General features: G+C 44.8%; 1 long non-coding RNA gene across 1 annotated transcript in view; it reads left to right on the forward strand.

Moving 5' to 3' along the window:
* The first annotated feature begins 5,668 nt into the window (after positions 1-5,668).
* Positions 5,669-16,690, forward strand: part of LOC308479015 — a 70,846-nt gene continuing 59,824 nt past the window's right edge. The window contains exon 1 of the long non-coding RNA XR_013987429.1: positions 5,669-5,762. This is a non-coding gene — a long non-coding RNA (uncharacterized lncRNA). The remainder of the gene's footprint in view (positions 5,763-16,690) is intronic.

Below are 16,690 nucleotides of genomic sequence, written 5' to 3' on the forward strand. Positions count from 1 at the left end.
TTTGCCCCTATGTTGCAGTCCAGCAGCTGCTATGAGATAATATCCTGCTTCAGCCAACATTGGTCTCTCTCTTTCTTTGCAATGGCTCTGAGGTCCAGCTCCAAGGGCCGTCTGGCAGTTCCCTCACTGCAAGAAGTGAAGTTACAGGGACCCAGGCAGAGGGCCTTCTCGGTAGTGGCACCCGCCCTGTGGAACGCCCTCCCACCAGATGCCAGGCAGATAAACAACGATAGGACTTTTAGAAGACACCTGAAGGCAGCCCTCTTTAGGGAAGTTTTTAATGTTTGATGTTTTCATATTTTTCTGGAAGCTGCCCAGGGTGGCAGGGGCAACCCAGTCAAATGGGTGGCACATAAATAAAAAAATATTATTATTATTATTATTATTATTATTATTATTATTATTATTACCACTACTAAACTTTATAGCTCACAGCAAAGCCAAACTATACATATAGTCCTGGGGCACATACAGAGTCCCAGCTGATCTGTACTTCTCAGTAACAAGTGCACACACTTCTCTGCTTTATGAGGAAAGCAGCTGTCAGGCTTCTGAGACAGGTTTGTGCGCAGTGTGCAGTTAGGTCCAAAATGAGGCAGTCAGTAGCTATCGTCTCTAATATGCTGGGGTAAGACGAATGTCTTACAAGGGCCAGGCAGTCAAGTCACAGAGGATTTGGCAAGTCAGCTATCCCAATAGCTTTTGTGAACTGTAACTCTGCATCGTAGGGAAGAAAGGGATGCCGCAGTTGGATGAAAAATTTAACAGGCCCAGCGATACTGAACAGCCCTACTTTGTTACTCACTATATTCAAAGCAAGCCTTCACGCTGGCATCAATCTTGGCTCAGAGATTCATTTATATTTCACTTCCAAAATGATTTATTGACGAAAAGGTGGATCAAGAGGAGCTTCGGAGACTATGCAAGAGAGGAGAAATGAGATCTTTAACACTTTAACTGGCAAGAGCCCAAATCAATTAAACAAGAGGGCTCCAGACGCAGGTTACAAGAGCAAAGAATGAAGACAAATCCTTTGGCAGAGCATGGCCTATCTCTTCGCCAATCTCGAACACGCATACATGGAAAGAGCACCAAAAACTCTAACTAAAGCTTTCTCTGCAATAGCACAATACTATTTCCTTCCTTCCTTCCTTTTTCATTTTCATTTTCATTTCTTACTAACGCAGCTTAACGCTGTAATGTGAATCTGCTCTCCAAAACAGATTTCATGGATCCATGCTCCCTCTCTACAGGAGGCACAATAAATACCAGATTAGGGTCGAACCTGTAGCTCAGTCAGTAAGCGCAACAATACACGCTGGACCAGAGAATGTGCTTGCATTGTGTATTTTCCAAAGCTGTAAATGGCAGGCCTAAATAGCGCTGCCCAATTAACAAAACTGAAGAAAGGAAAGAAGCACAAAACTCTCCTCCTGTGCCAACACTGTCAACCACACAGCATTTCTGCTGCACATTTCTGTGTAGAAATGGACGGCATGATCACAGCCATGTTCCTTCGCAGTTTCTTTATTATAGGAACACTCCCTCCCCTCTCTCACACACACACGATTCAGGTCCCATTGATCTTCAGAGTTCCAACATGTCTTATTTCCAGAGCCCACCTGGTGAGCCCCTCACTCTCTGAGCTTGGATGCTCTTGAAGAAGAAGAAGAGTTTGGATTTGATATCCTGCTTTATCACTACCCGAAGGAGTCTCAAAGCGGCTAACATTCTCCTTTCCCTTCCTCCCCCACAACAAACACTCTGTGTTTAATTAACCACTACATCACACTGGCTCTCTATACCATCATAAGATTCTGTACCCATTTCACCTATTTTGAAATGTGTAAGGTCCCTGCCTGCCTGCACCAATGCTCCTAGAGAGCCAGTGTGGTGTAGTGGTTAAGAGTGGTGGACTCGTAATCTGGTGAACCGGGTTTGCTTCCCCGCTCCTCCACATGCAGCTGCTGGGTGACCTTGGGCTAGTCTCACTTCTTTGAAGTCTCTCAGCCCCACTCACCTCACAGAGTGCTTGTTGTGGGGGAGGAAGGGAAAGGAGAATGTTCGCCGCTTTGAGACTCCTTCGGGTAGTGATAAGGCGGGATATCAAATCCAAATTCCTCCTCTTCTTCTTCTTCCTCTCCGTTCTCCTTTGCTCACCACTGGGATTACCTGTATTATCTCTCAGGCAGCTTGTCTCTTCCCAGTCCTGGGATAAAGGCTCCCCATCGCCATTCCTTCATGTCTTCCTCTCTTCTTCTCCCTGTTCACTCCTTCCACATCTCTGCCTCTTGCATCTCTGCTCAGCCTCCTCTGAACTCATTTCTCCTTTATTACTCTGCTTGTTGCGTCCACTCTACCCTGTTCAGGCCCTGCCTGGGATGTGAAGCCAGCCGCTGCTTTACCCACCAGCTGTGCATGCAATCAGAAGCTTCACCTGCATTGTCCTACCTTGTCTGTGCAGCTCACCTTCCATAATGGCTCAATGACCATCCAGCTGTAACCCCCAGCCCCCCAACAGCCACTTTTTGGGGCATAGCCTACATAAGGCAGCTTAACTATCTTAAAACCACAATAAGATTGAAAACAAAACTAGGCAATTTAAATGGCAGCAGCGAAAAATTATTTTAAAAATATAGGCCAGTCAGAAATAAACAAAAGAGCAGAATGGATTCCAGCAGTTTAAAAAGCTGTTAAACAGTATTCTAAATTAAACTTGTAAAAATAAAGACACAAATTAGGGGGAAAGCAGGCTGAAATAAATAGGTATTTAAAACTTGCTGGAAGATTTCCAGAGCTGAGGTCATCCACACTTCCTTGGAAGGCGAGTTCCAGAATCTGGAGGCCTTGTTTACCTTGTGCTTTCCCTTATGTTGGGTTCTTAACTCTTTGTGCAGAAATATGGGCTTCCCTGTTGACTGCTGTGCCAGTGGCAACTTGACACACATAATGGAAATGCACCTGGCATTGCCTTGAATGGGAAAGATGTTACACAGGTGGGTGCTTCATTTACAGTTGCTTGTTTAGGGCCCTGACTTTTTGGCAGATCCTTGTGAATGGAACAGTTCTTAAAGCTCCTGTTTCAATTGTTTGCATTACATGTGGCCAGCAAAATGTCCACTCTCCCTCCAGGTCTCTAATCCAAGGGGAAGGGCTGTAGCTCAGTAGTAGGATGCATGTTTTGCATGCAAAAGGTCCCAAGTTCAGTCCCTGAAAGATCTGCACAGGGCTGGAAAAGTGTCTGGAGACTAGGAATGGGGAACCTTTTCCAGCCTGAGGACTACATTCCCTCATGGGAAAGCTTCTGGGTGCTACATAATAGCCCACCCTCCAACACAGCACAGCCCAAATTCAGGACACCATCTTCCAGGTCCGAAATCCCGAGCAAGTCACAGACCCGGAAAAATCACCCTTTTTTTGCAGGGTGCCCAAAAACGTGCGTTTTAGGCACCACACAAGGTCACAGCTTCCCCCACCCCCCAATGCTTTTTTCAAGGCAAGATCTTGACGCAAAATCGTGCGTCAAAATGACTCTCATGGGAGAAAACAGGATGTTCTGGTTTTTCTGGGGCAGTTGATGGGTATACATAATAGTGAAAGGTGGGGTGAGAGGGGGAAAGTAAGTGTAACCAGAAGCAAAGACAGGAGTAGCAGAAGATGTGATTCTTATCGTTGTACAGCAGATTACATTCCAGCCATGGAAAAATCACACGTTTCTGAATTTTCACTCTCTCACACATCTCCATCCTCCACTCAGGAAAGCAAGGGGCATTACTACAATTCTAAGCAGGTCTCTGCAGAGCTTGTCTGAGGCCTGGAGTGGGAATCCCTGGTCAGCTGGGAGGCATAGGGCATTCTTGGCATGACAGCATAAGTCCAGCAGGTGTCTGGGGTTTCCCCCCAGCAGGCTTTGGTCTCTGAGGCCCTGGGCCTCTTCATGGGCCGTGTTCAAAGATATACTTAAAATGTAAGAATTGCAATGCTGGATCAAAACCAAATATCTAGCTGGTTCACCATTCAGTCTTCACCACAGTCGAGCAAATGCCCCTGGAAAGCTCACACAAACATGGCACAATAGTTCTTGTATCTGCTGGTAATTGGCAGGGTTTGTTGTTTTTGCTAAAGACAATAGCCCTTGTTAGATCTGCCATCCAAGTCCATATGCCTCTTCTGAGCCCCTGTTAGAACAAAACTCTGAATCACCTTCTTCTGATATAGAAGTGGCATTATTCATTTCAGATCACACTGTGCTGTTCTGAAGGTCTCGCAACAGACATGCGAGAGAAATGGAAGGTGTGGGGGCAGAGGAGTAGGAAGTGAGAGCATATGCTAAACAGAAAAACATGATAGCGGTTTAGTCTTTACCATTTCTCTAACAGTCTATTTTCTGCTTGAAGAGTCAGGTGTTCTTTCTATCCTTCTAGCATCAAACGGCTGACAGGCTGTCGAAGGTGTGATGGCTCCCGGACATTTATATTGCCTTGGATTGCACATTCTTGACACATCTGATAATTATGCCAAATGAGCTCACCTCATCTTTAGACTTCTGAGCTACACATATTAAATTAAGTGAAAGTAGGTACCTGCGCTACAAGGAAAAGGCAGGATGGAGGGAGACCCAAGCCACACGTTGACAGGTGCTGGGAGCCAGGTACGCCTCTTGACATTCTGACATGCGGATTGCAGTGACAAAAAGATTGATGGTCTGGAGAGGAAAATCTAAAGTGCTTTAATCTGTCATACAGGCCAGTGTCCTATCTACTTGCCAAGAATTTCCTACTGCTTGATGTCAGTGGTTTCTGCTAGCAACATGATCACGACGGAAAGATTGCGTCGCACCCCTGTCTGAGAAGCCGTCACAAGCATCTATGGATGCACACTTTTTCTTTTTGCAACTACTCCAGTTCCCAGTGCTTTTCAAGTGGAGTGCTCTTGTGATGGCCTGGGAATCTGATTCAGAGGCTGAACCTGAGGAATCCCAGCCTGCACAGGAGTCCCCGCCTCCAGGGCCGGCTGAGCTGTGGCAGGGGCTTGAACCTGAAGGGCTCTCACCTGTGCCAGGTCCTCAGGAGCAGACACCAGCTGAATCCGCTCTGGCTCCAGAGGTGATCGAGGACCCATTGCCTGCAGGTGCTCCTCTCCCAGCCCTGTCAGGGGAAGCTGAGGTTGCCTCTGGGTCCAGTAACCCTCCAGCCTCTCCTGAGCTGCAGAGGCTCAGGGCAGAGAGGCGGAGGGAAGTAAGTTCTCGCAGGAGGAGTGCTTGCCTCCAGGCCAGGAGAGGTGAGTCACCTGTGGCCCGGGGCCGCCCTATGCCTCAGAGGAGATAAAGGCCAGCCCGCCCAGTCCCAGGTTGCGGGAGCAACATCGTTGGTTACCTGTTCCTTCCAGCACCCTGTCCTGCTTTCTGCCAGAGTTCCTGACCATGCCTGACTTCCTGCCTTGGACCCCGCTTCAGCCTTGGATCGGACACGGACCGTGCCACACGGTAAACACCCCCCCCCCCCCCGGGACCAGCACAGCTCTTTTGTGAGGGTAAAAGACTACCAACAAATTGCTAAAAGAAAGAAAAGGGGAGGGCTGTACTTAATATGAATTTCTATACAGTGCTACCTCGGGTTACATACGCTTCAGGTTACAAGCACTTTAGGTTACAGACTCCACTAACCCAGAAATAGTACCTCGGGTTAAGAACTTTGCTTCAGGATGAGAACAGAAATCGCGCTCTGGCGGCACGGCAGCAGCAGGAGGCCCCATTAGCTAAAGTGGTGCTTCAGGTTAAGAACAGTTTCAGGTTAAGAATGGACCTCCGGAACAAATTAAGTACTTAACCCAAGGTACCACTGTATTGCTGTGGGAAATCAGCAGTCCTCCAGATGTTGCTGGAGTGCAACTCTCATCATCATCCCCAACAACTGGCCATGACGGCTGGCTGGGGCAAGTAGAAAGAGTCCAAAAACTTCTACAGGGCTGCTGATTTCCCACCTCAGCTGAACAAGGAAGGATTCATGTACACCACCCATGGAAACTAAGGCCCATTGGGCCTCACTGGGTGAGGAGGAAGACAGAGTGCAGGTGAGGCCAGGATCACCAATGACAGGCAGAGCCAACTAAGAGTTTATCCACACCTCCAATTGCTCTGCTTCAATTTGGACTCATGGCTAGAAAGCATAGGACAAAACCACTTGGATCCTTGCTTTTCAGGCACGGGACTAGTGGAAGTGTAGGGGAGCCCTAATGGGATGGGTTTTGTTCCCATCCACTTCTCTGCTGAGTTCTGTAGGAAGCTGATAGACAGTGCCACCCCTTGGACTAGATGCAAGTAAGAAGACAAACAGGTGAGGGCTGGTGGAGGACAGATTGAGGTTAGTGGGGCAGCATCACATTTACCCTCATGGATCAGCCTCCGCTGGACACAATGAATAGAACATTTTTGGCCACTGACCTGTGAGTTCAGGGGGTGTGCCTTCTTGCCCTTACATCTTTGCAAGATGGATTCAAGTGTGTACTTGCACAATTAAAGTGCATTTTGCAGCTAGGAAAGTAACAGGGAAATGCATTGAAAAGTCTAAAATGAATGATTACTAGGAAGACATATAAACACCCCACAAGCAAATCAGAATACATGCAGGACGAATGCTCACTATCATATACCCTCCCCACAAAACCAATCAAAATGCATGCTCAATAAAATCCAAGTAACCTTTCTGTAATAAATGTTCAATAATCAGGTCATCTGGAGGAACCCCTTGTTGCAATCTTCTCTAAAACATGCTCACATAAGAAGTAAGCAAGAGGTGCAACTGGAACCCCAAGCTCTGATAAAGAAGTATTTTTGGAACACATCCACACCCTACCATATTGCAGTGGGTTCAAAATCTATTCCAGAAACAGAGTGCAAGGCAGACCTAGTACAACCTGGACACAAACCCAGTCTGTTTTATGCCTGCCTCAAATCCTTTGAGATCTCTGAATAATAATAATAATAATAATAATAATAATATACGGCCCTATACCTGGAGGTCTCGTGGCAGTTCACAGATCAGTGCTGGCACTGTACCTTCATCCATTAAAGACCTCAAATCATGCAAGAATAGACCTACTATGGTCTGAAGATGTTCCATGGCCTTCCTAGATCCCATCTTGCATGCCAGAAGGCTTCTAAAGAAGTGAACCTTGCTCAATGTATTTGTGTATACCTTCTCTGCTATTACCAAGTTAAAACAGGTACTCTTCACACACCCTACTGTTTCTTGTTTCCCGTAACATGTTCACCATTTCCATGTTAAAGAAATTTAACAACCAAGTTTTTCTTAATATAATTGAGATCTGTGCGCTTACAACAATGCAGTGAAGCTGTAGGGGTGTGGAGGTGTTAGATATGCTTCACCTAGTCTTTGCTTTGTTGTTCTTTGATCACCAGTGGGTTTGGTCTTTCTGTGTGCATCATTGTGTGCATATGTTCACTGATCTCTGCATGTATCTTTTCATATCTGTTTCTGGCCAAGAATTATTTCATCTCTTCATTTGGTCCTTGACTGTAGCTAACAACAATGGGACGAGGTGATCTTTCACTCTGCATCCTCATACTTGAAGGTCTTAGTTGCTTATTATTTATTCCACGGTCGTCTTGATTCTGCCTTCATCTTTTTATTACATATACAAGCTATTCACATCATGGGCAATATTTATAGCACAAGTTTTTTTATTGGATTGCAAGCTTTCCCCTTTCTTGGGAAAATTTCACAAATCTTAAGTTGGTCTTGAAGATCTCATAGCTATGGCTCACCATGTTTGACTTAACTGGGTGATAACCAACATTGGTCATTATTGGATTAGGTGCATTGGACTCAATAGACTCAAGTACTCTGAGTATGGCTTAGTTGGATATCACCCATTATGCCTAAAAGCTACGCAATAGTTTTATGTGAAAAGAATGTAGACAGGTAGTAAGCATTTAATAACCTTGCAAGGAACAAGCTTTTGATGACTCAATGACAGAACAAAGAATGCACCACAAATATGGAACACCATAAGTTCTTATGCTTGCTCCTTGCAATATTGTTAAAAAGTAAAAAGTAAAGAGGCTGAACTATTATTTAATTATGTTCCAAAAATTCCTGTTCCAATGCCATTACTTTTCGCAGATCAGGCAAAAAGGGAAGTACGATTATATGTATTGCTTCCAAGGTTAGACAACTGAACAAAATGGAAGATTTCACTATTCACACAGTCTAATTAAAGACTGTGCAAGGCCCCAAATTAGTTCAGGGCAAGGATCTGGGTTGAGTCACCCCAGATCATCTTTGTATGGATCGAGGTAGGTATGCACAGCCCTAGTCCTCAAGTCAAAATTGGAGAGGAAAGGGTGGAACAAGGGCTGCAACTCCCCCTTGATATTGTCTGCCTGGAAAATGTAACTGGGCTACCTCTAGTTCAGGCATATCCAGTGTGGTACTTTCCAGATATTGTTGGATTCCAGTGGTCAGGGATAACGGGAGTCATGCTGGCATCCAACAGCATCTGGAAGACACCATGTGCTCATAACAAATGTATTTTATATTGCACTGAACACAGTTCAGTTTCCCCACCAACTGAACAAGGGAGAGTCATTTCATTTCGTCTTGTCTATATCCTGCCTTTCTTCCATCACAGAATTCCTACATAGGGTTCCAGAAGGTTCCCAATCCAGGCACTGACAAGACCAAGACTTGCTTAGTTTCAGAAAGGTTGCTGCTTTATGAGCCTTACACCATGCATGGAGACCTTTCTAACAGTTCTAACCTCCGGCTGTGGGGATGCAGGTGACACTGGACCATTTTTCCAAGCACAAAACAGAGCATGGCCAACTCGTGATGCAAGAATAGTCTGCAAGCCTTTGCTGCAGGACCAGGAGAAGTGTCTCCTCTCACTGCAACACTATGAGGGATATGTACCACTGCTGGATATAATGGATTTCTTCCACCATCTTACTTTTCTAATCAGTGTGTGCTTGTCACATTTATTCCAATGACATTAACAAACCAAAATGAAGCAGTAACTCCCTCTGGCTAAACTCTGCATTCATTCATTTTATAATCCTTAGATAAAAGCTCCGAAGCTAGAATATTCATTACCAAGCCAAGACTCTCCGATCAGGCTGGGCAGTAATGGAATGGAGCCGATTTGACACGAGGGACGTTGCGACAGAAATTACCCTGTCATAAGATTACAGGGACTAAGTGTTATTGGGTGATAAGGTGTGATGTGTTAATACAAAATTATCTTGCCAGCAAAGGAAGAAAAAAACGCAACTGATGAAATTCACGTTTATTAAAAGTCTGACTGTGATATTAAAAGATCTCAGATAAGCCAGTTTATTTCTGCTCCGCAGAGCAAATTGAAAGAGTTCTCCAGCAGGAATTTCTTTAAATGAAAGATTACAACAATAAAACAAAAAAGCTTTTCAAGAACGTTAGGTGGCATAAGAAGGCCGAAAAAGCCTCAAACCGCACTCCCCAGAGGGGGTAATTATTAACCCCTTGGCACTTTCCTTAGAGCATCAAAACAAGGATTAGCATTGAAAGCTTGAATGCCATAGGATATGCTGCACACACAAAATTCTCTCTATATGTATATATAAAAGGGGGGTTAATTATGCCCATCTGTATGACATAAAGTATTAGCAAAGGTTTCTGCCTAAATTATAAACCACCAACATGAAGCTTAAGCGATTTATCCATGTCACCAAGAGCACCTAGACAACAATAGAGCCCTATAAGGTCTGGTGTTTTTTAACGCTTTTTATTTGTCACCACTCAGAAGGCTGCAAATAAAATTGACACCTAATGTGCATTTATTTCAAAACTGAGAGTTTACAATACATCATATCTGGGTTAATCCGCTTGGCTGTTGGAGCCAACACGGCAACAACAAGGAGTGATGGGGTGACATTTCAGCGATGGAAGAATCAGAGTAAACATTACGAAATTGGAAGACTTATTGGCACGCAAAATGGAAAAGACAGGGGGAAGCATGGGCTCAAGCTATAAATCCCCGGGGAACACAGGAAGCTGTCGTGTACCAAAATAGGCCATTGGTCCATCTGCCTTAGTGCCGTCTTCACAGACTGGCAGTAGCTCTCCAGGGTTTCAGACAGGAGTCTTCCCCATCCCTTGAGATGAACTGGGGACCTTTTGCATGCAGACCAATAGCTCTCCCACTTCTCCAAAAGAGGGAGAGAAGAAGCTGAATTTCTAGCAGCTTCATGGCTCTGGGATTCTTGGTTACTCTGCTTTGAAAACCTACCTGTTTCAGGGGGCTCATTTATGAGCTGCAGACAATGCTGATGTGGATAGACCAACGGCCTAAGTCAGTGTAAGACTTCCTATGTGCCTATGGCTGTATCCAGAAAGGGACTTCCAGTAACTGAATGCTCTTCTCATCTTGCATATGGCAGTTAATCCATTCTGGGTGGGACTGCTTGAAAGAGTAGGTCCAGAGAATGCTTCGGGACCCATCCTTGTTACTGAATTCTGCAGCCCAGCATTCCTTTTATAATCTCCCTCTGAATCACCAGCCACATCCCTAAATTGGAGAATACCGTCATGCTTTGCTTTGTTCAGTTCTTGGATGGATTCATTGAGGGCATTCTACATGTGATGGCCTTGAGTCTGTCTGGAAATTACAGCTCTTTGCAAAATTTATCCACCCATTTCCTGGTACGATGCAGCAGGAAAGGCCATGAAACGCAGATTATCTGTAGTTTTCATGGTATGACTGGAGGTACTGGTTGTGGCCTCTTAACAGTCTGGGTCCCCTGTATATCTTTGGGAGTACTAGTTTTACCCATATGAATACTGCTATCTGTTGAGATCTAAAGGGGATACCTAGTCCGATGTCCCCTCTATCCATCAACTGGCAGAATGCAGGGTGGGAACTTCTCAGTTTGGTGCCTACCTCTATCTATCCCTCTCTAGAAATCTCTTCTTTTGAGGAGCTGATTTGCAGAACTGGGAGAATCCCAAGTTCACAGACTAAAGGCCATGCTTTTTTTTTTCCCCCTCACAAAAGCTGTTCACTTTGCATGGACGAAACAAGGAAATGGTAGTGATGTGGCCCACCTTAGATCCGGCCACAGTACTATTTTGCTATTAAAAGAGAAAAGAGAAAACACAATCATTGGAGAGCGTCGGTACGTAATTAAATCCCCTCAGGGAACAATGAGTAACTATGACACAACTAAGAGCCTTTTTATCAGTACTACTACTACTGCCACATGGAACAGGAAGCAATACAAGGAGCAGAAGCTTCAAGAAGGAAACTAATAATTAACATTTGCTGAGCAGGACTTACTTCTGAGTTGACTTTACGGAGCAAACAGCCATCACAGGATATTACAGCACCATATTAAGAGTCATATGGAACTTCCATTTTAATTCTACCTCTAGCGATTTGCAGAAAAGCAATGGCTCAGCAGCTCTAAAAGGTTCTGATGTGGATGAAACCTAGAATTTCCCCTAAGGGCTGTGAAGTGATAAGTCATTGCTGTCAATTTCACTTTCTCTTGTTCTGTTGCTTTAACCATAATTGAAAAGTGGTTTTTTTTTTATTGTGCATCGTATTGTGCAGCATTGTACTACAGAAAGGGGGTTGATCCATTGGAAGCAAGTGAATGGAATGTGCAGAACAGCTGCTGCTCCGCAGCTCATGAAGCAGCCCTGTTTCGGATCAGCCTCTTGCGTGTCTCATTTCAAGTCGCAAAGCAGACAGGCGGCTTTACAAGCTCAGGCAGCCTTGCAAATGCCTTCAAATGAAAGAGTTTGTGGCATGCCAATTTACAGATCCTGTGCTCCTTCAAGCCAGAGCAAGTGCCTTCAGGAGGTTGCATTTGGAGGGATATTTATTTCCAGCTCATATGGCATCTGATGAAAAATAAAAGAAGCTATTAAATAAATGATGCAAATAAACAACTACAGAGAGAGAAGTCCAAAAAGGAAAATTGACTGGGGATACCTGGCATACCCCTCTGTGTTTATGAATTGTATTTCATTCTGCAATAGGGGGAGGGGGCGTGTCGCTATCCTGCAAAGAAGAAAATTGAATGGGATGAAGAATCTGCATTTTATTTAATGGAAAAAATCCACACACTTACCTTTCATGCTTTGTTGGTTCATCACACAGACTTTTGTCTTTGTTTAAATACCGCTGGACACCATTCTGAACCGAAGTGGCAGACTTAACCTTTCATAACTGCACTGATTTTTTGGTTTCTTATCATTTCTGAGCAGCGAGGCTGCAAATTGTTTATAAAGTGGAATAAAAAATTGACTAACTCTAACAATTTTCACATAAATGGATAAAATTTGCAGGCAAAGACATCCCTCCAGTTAGTTAAATCTGCCTAATTTCAAGCAGATCCATCCACTCCTTTATTCCCTATAAATGTTTTCCTTTTGTATCTTTTAGATCATAGGTTTGCAGGAAGAGGCTGCCTTATTGGTTACTTGATCTTTTGTATGGCACTCTGGAAGCCTTCTCAGCTGCAGAGCAGAGTAAAAATGCTTTATATAAAATGAAGAAACCATCTAAAATGTGTGTTACATGCCTGTGTATGAAACATACTTCTTGCTCCTTACAGCAAATGTAGGCTTGCCATTTCTGCTCCTTGACTACCCCCTTAGAGCCAGTGTGGTGTAGTGGTTAAGAGCGGTAGATTCGTAATCTGGGGAACCGGGTTCACATCTCCGCTCCTCCACATGCAGCTGCTGGGTGACCTTGGGCTAATCACACTTCTCTGAAGTCTCTCAGCCCCACTCACCTCACAGAGTGTTTATTGTGGGGGAGGAAGGGAAAGGAGAATGTTAGCTGCTCTGAGACTCCTTCGGGTAGTGATAAAGCGGGATGTCAAATCCAAACTCTTCTTCTTATTATTCTTATTATTATTTATTATTCTCCCACTATTTATGGTCTGCCTGTCCCTACTTCCAACTCCTGTCTTGTACATCTGATGTAGACTGATACGAAGCAACCATGCACTTCTGTGTTTTGGATAGCATCTTATGCAAAGTTGAGTCCAAATGTGCGTGCAGTAGCAGTTGAAGACAAATACAGGGCAATGCAATTTTAAACAGTCGTGTCTCCACTCAGAAAATATTTGACATGAACAATTGCAAGTGCGTGGTGTGGATACCCACAACTGCCCTTTTACATCAGCTTTCCTTGCCCAAACCTCAATATTCTTTAATGTTCAGAAGCAGATAAGATACAAAAATTCTATTGCTTATGGACCGGAGGCTTTTGCAATATCCAGACTCACAGTGATTGAAGACCACACAGAACAGAATCAGAAGCCATACTGTGAAATGGGTTTGCAGACTCTGTATTATGAAACTGCCTGACCCTGAAGATGATCTATGGAGGACCTTGCTTCATGTGCTTCCACTGCCACCAGAAGTACTACAGGCCAGCATGATGAGTGACAGGGCCTTTTCTGTGACATCAAGGAGGCACCAAGCCCAGAGAAACTTTTCTTCTGGATCATTAATACCTCCCTCCCCCCCACAGGGTCATTTTTAGGTGCTACTGTTTTACTTTAAAAAAAAACAACCAATGTTGCTTTAAGAAACAACAACCGTGGATGCTGCTTTCTGTTATGAACTGTATAGTAATTTTAACTTTATTGTAACTTGACAATTTGGGGTTTCACATTTTTGCTATAACTGTTAGCCAACTGTTATATTTTTATATACATAGCTTAAAATATTGTAAATGTAAATAAAATAATCATGGTTGGCCTAAGAAGAAGAAATTGCAAGAGAGAAGTTGGAGCAGAACTTTTGGGACTCAATTACTTTCTGCTGAATATGTTTCTTAGCATAGGCTGGGTGGAATAAGAACATCACAGTCTTTGGCAATGACTGTCTAAGCTGCTGTCACATTATCTGCCCTGTGCCCTGATCACACATTCCACCCGTCTCCAATCCACACTTTTACTGTATTATCCAAGGAGGTCAGTGGGAAATCTATTGCAAATGTTCCGATTATGTCTTAAAAGGAAGCGTCAGCAGGCTCTCAGCATGTGTGACCCTGTAGATTTTATCGTCCATCAGATAAGTAATCCCTTTCCGCTGGAGCAATAACTCTGTATATGAAGAAGAGAGTGAGGTTGGGAGCATCCTGGAAGCCTGATCATAATCTTTGCACTAACAGGCAGGGTTAGCGCCAGCTGCACCCTCCCTTCCCAACATGAGCTGTCAGCACAGCTTTTGTCTCTCCTGCTCAACGTGCTGCTGTTAAAGGATGGAAAAACCTGTGCTGATTTAGATCTTCAGCACCTTCCCAGCACGCTGGAAAAACCAATTTCCTCCCTTCCAAACTCAGTTCTGGGGTATATCTGGGAGAGCAGGATGCACAAAACAGAACTTAAGAAGGTGCAGCTTATCAACACCACTGGAAATATTGTCTTCTACACAATTATTACAGGTGCAGGGGACCAGCCCTTCTTTTTGCATGCTGCCCCACTTTCTCTCTGCAGCTGCATACACATTGTACATTTAAAGCACATTTAAAAGCATGTGGCTTCCCCTAAAGAATCCTGGGAAATGTAGTTTTGTTAAGAGTGCTGTAAGCTCTAGCATTATCAAGTGTTAAAGTGCAGTTCCCATGATTCTTTGGGGGAAGCCCTGTTCCTTAAATGTATGGTGTGAACGCACCCTGTATTTCTCTTCTTTCTTTCCTTTCCTTTTTTTAAAAAAAAAAACCAACAACAACACCACAAAAACATTTATTTTGTGGAAATGCCACTGCTATGAGTCACTTTAGGTTGGGGCCTGACCAGCTGAAGACCAAATGAATTGGGTCAGTTTAAGCTTTTCGCTTTAAAACACTAGCGACAGGTCTCAAAACAAAATCTCTATGTCTCACTGGGAGTCCATCTACTCCCCACGATGCCTTAGGACACAGAAGCACCTCCATAAAACAAGCTTTTCTCTGGATTCCTCCAGTAACTGGCACAAGCAGAAAAAAGAAACGAGTCTTCTGACAGTATCTTTTTTTTTTTAATTGTATTTTACTACCAATGGCATTGATTATTTCTGTAATCAACAGCTTGTTTCTAGAACTGAAAATCCTTTATTACAGGGTTTATATAAATAATCCTAGACCCAGAGGACAACAAAAATAAGCTGTAGGTGTAGAAATACTGGAAAGCTGTCCTGGTTTGGGTCTGTTTGTATCATGTTCACACAGTGCCATCTACAGGTAAGAACTGTATAAATGGAAATAAATCTCTCACACACACACACCGCAAATGCTAATATTCATTAAGAAGCCAAAAAAAGGTGATCATTATATAAGCCTACTTCACATTCTGCATGGGTGATCATGGGTGGAGGGTATAACAGTGTGTATTGCCAGATCCAAAGATGGCACAAGCATATTTATGCCACACGCTGTCCAGAAGTTAGAGGATCCTGACATAGAATCACAGGATTGTAAAGCTGGAAGGGACCACAAGGGTCATCTAGCCCAACCCCCTTTAATGCAGGAATCCTTTGCCCAATTTGAGGCTCAAACCAATGACCCTGAGATTAAGACTCGCATGCTCTACCAAACTACCATATACAGTCGTACCTTGGTTTTCGAATAGCGTAGTTCTCGAACGTTTTGGCTCCCAAACGCCGCAAACCCGGAAGCAAGAGTTCCAGTTTGTGAACTATTTTTTGAAGCCGAACATCTGACGTGGCTTCTGCGGCTTCCAGTTGGCTGCAGGAGCTTGGTTTCTGAACGTTTTGGAAGTCGAACAGACTTCCGAAACAGATTCTGTTAGAAAGCCAAGGTATAACTGCACAGCAGGGGTCAGCAAACTTTTTCATCAGGGAACCGGTCCACTGTCCCTCAGACCTTGTGAGGGGCTGGACTATATTTTGAAAAATATAAATACCCTGCAAGCCGGTCCCACAGCTGACCTCCGGAACTGGAGGAGGAATGCACTCTGCATGCGCTCAGGAGCGCATCTCGGCGGCGCCCGCTCACAGGTGTTGTTGATGAGCAACAGCCGCTCCATCGGCCCGTCCCCATGGAGCTCACAGGCAGCGTGCACCATGCGCTGTGGCCTGTTGTCCAAGGCAAGGTCAGCAGGCAGGCCGCGCACATGGAGCACTGGGCAGGCAGCGCGCAGCTCACTCTCCAGTTGCTCCAGCACGGCTGACAAGTGCGCCACCAGCAGCAGCGCCGAGCTGGGCATCAGGCGCAGGGCCAGCAGGCATGCCAAGCTCCAGCTGAAGCCCCACAATGCGCCCATCATGATGCCCATGGCATGGCCCAGACCCACCCCACCCCCCGCCAGCCTCTCTGTCCATGGCCTCGCTGGGTTTACCTCAGCATGCAGGCAGTGAAGCTTTGGAACGTCCTGCAGCCAATCCCAAGCCATGCCAGCGTCATGGAAGTCAGTCCCTGCGTGGCAAGGCGTCTGCGGCTTCAAGGAAACGCTGCACCGTGCCGGTTTAGCTCAACACAAGGACTGACCGAGCGGGCGGCAGGGTCTGTGGGCTAGATTTATGAGCCTGGTGGGCCGCATTCAGCCCCCAAGCCATAGTTTGTTGGCCCATGCTGTACAGTATATGCACACATCGCAGAACACATACACAATCTTTACACATAACAAAGTACACAGCTATACACTTTCTCCCATGGCCGGAACTAGATTTGCATG

This window comes from Podarcis pityusensis, assembly GCF_964106645.2.
Source record: "Podarcis pityusensis genome assembly, chromosome: 6".
Lineage (NCBI taxonomy): Eukaryota > Metazoa > Chordata > Lepidosauria > Squamata > Lacertidae > Podarcis > Podarcis pityusensis.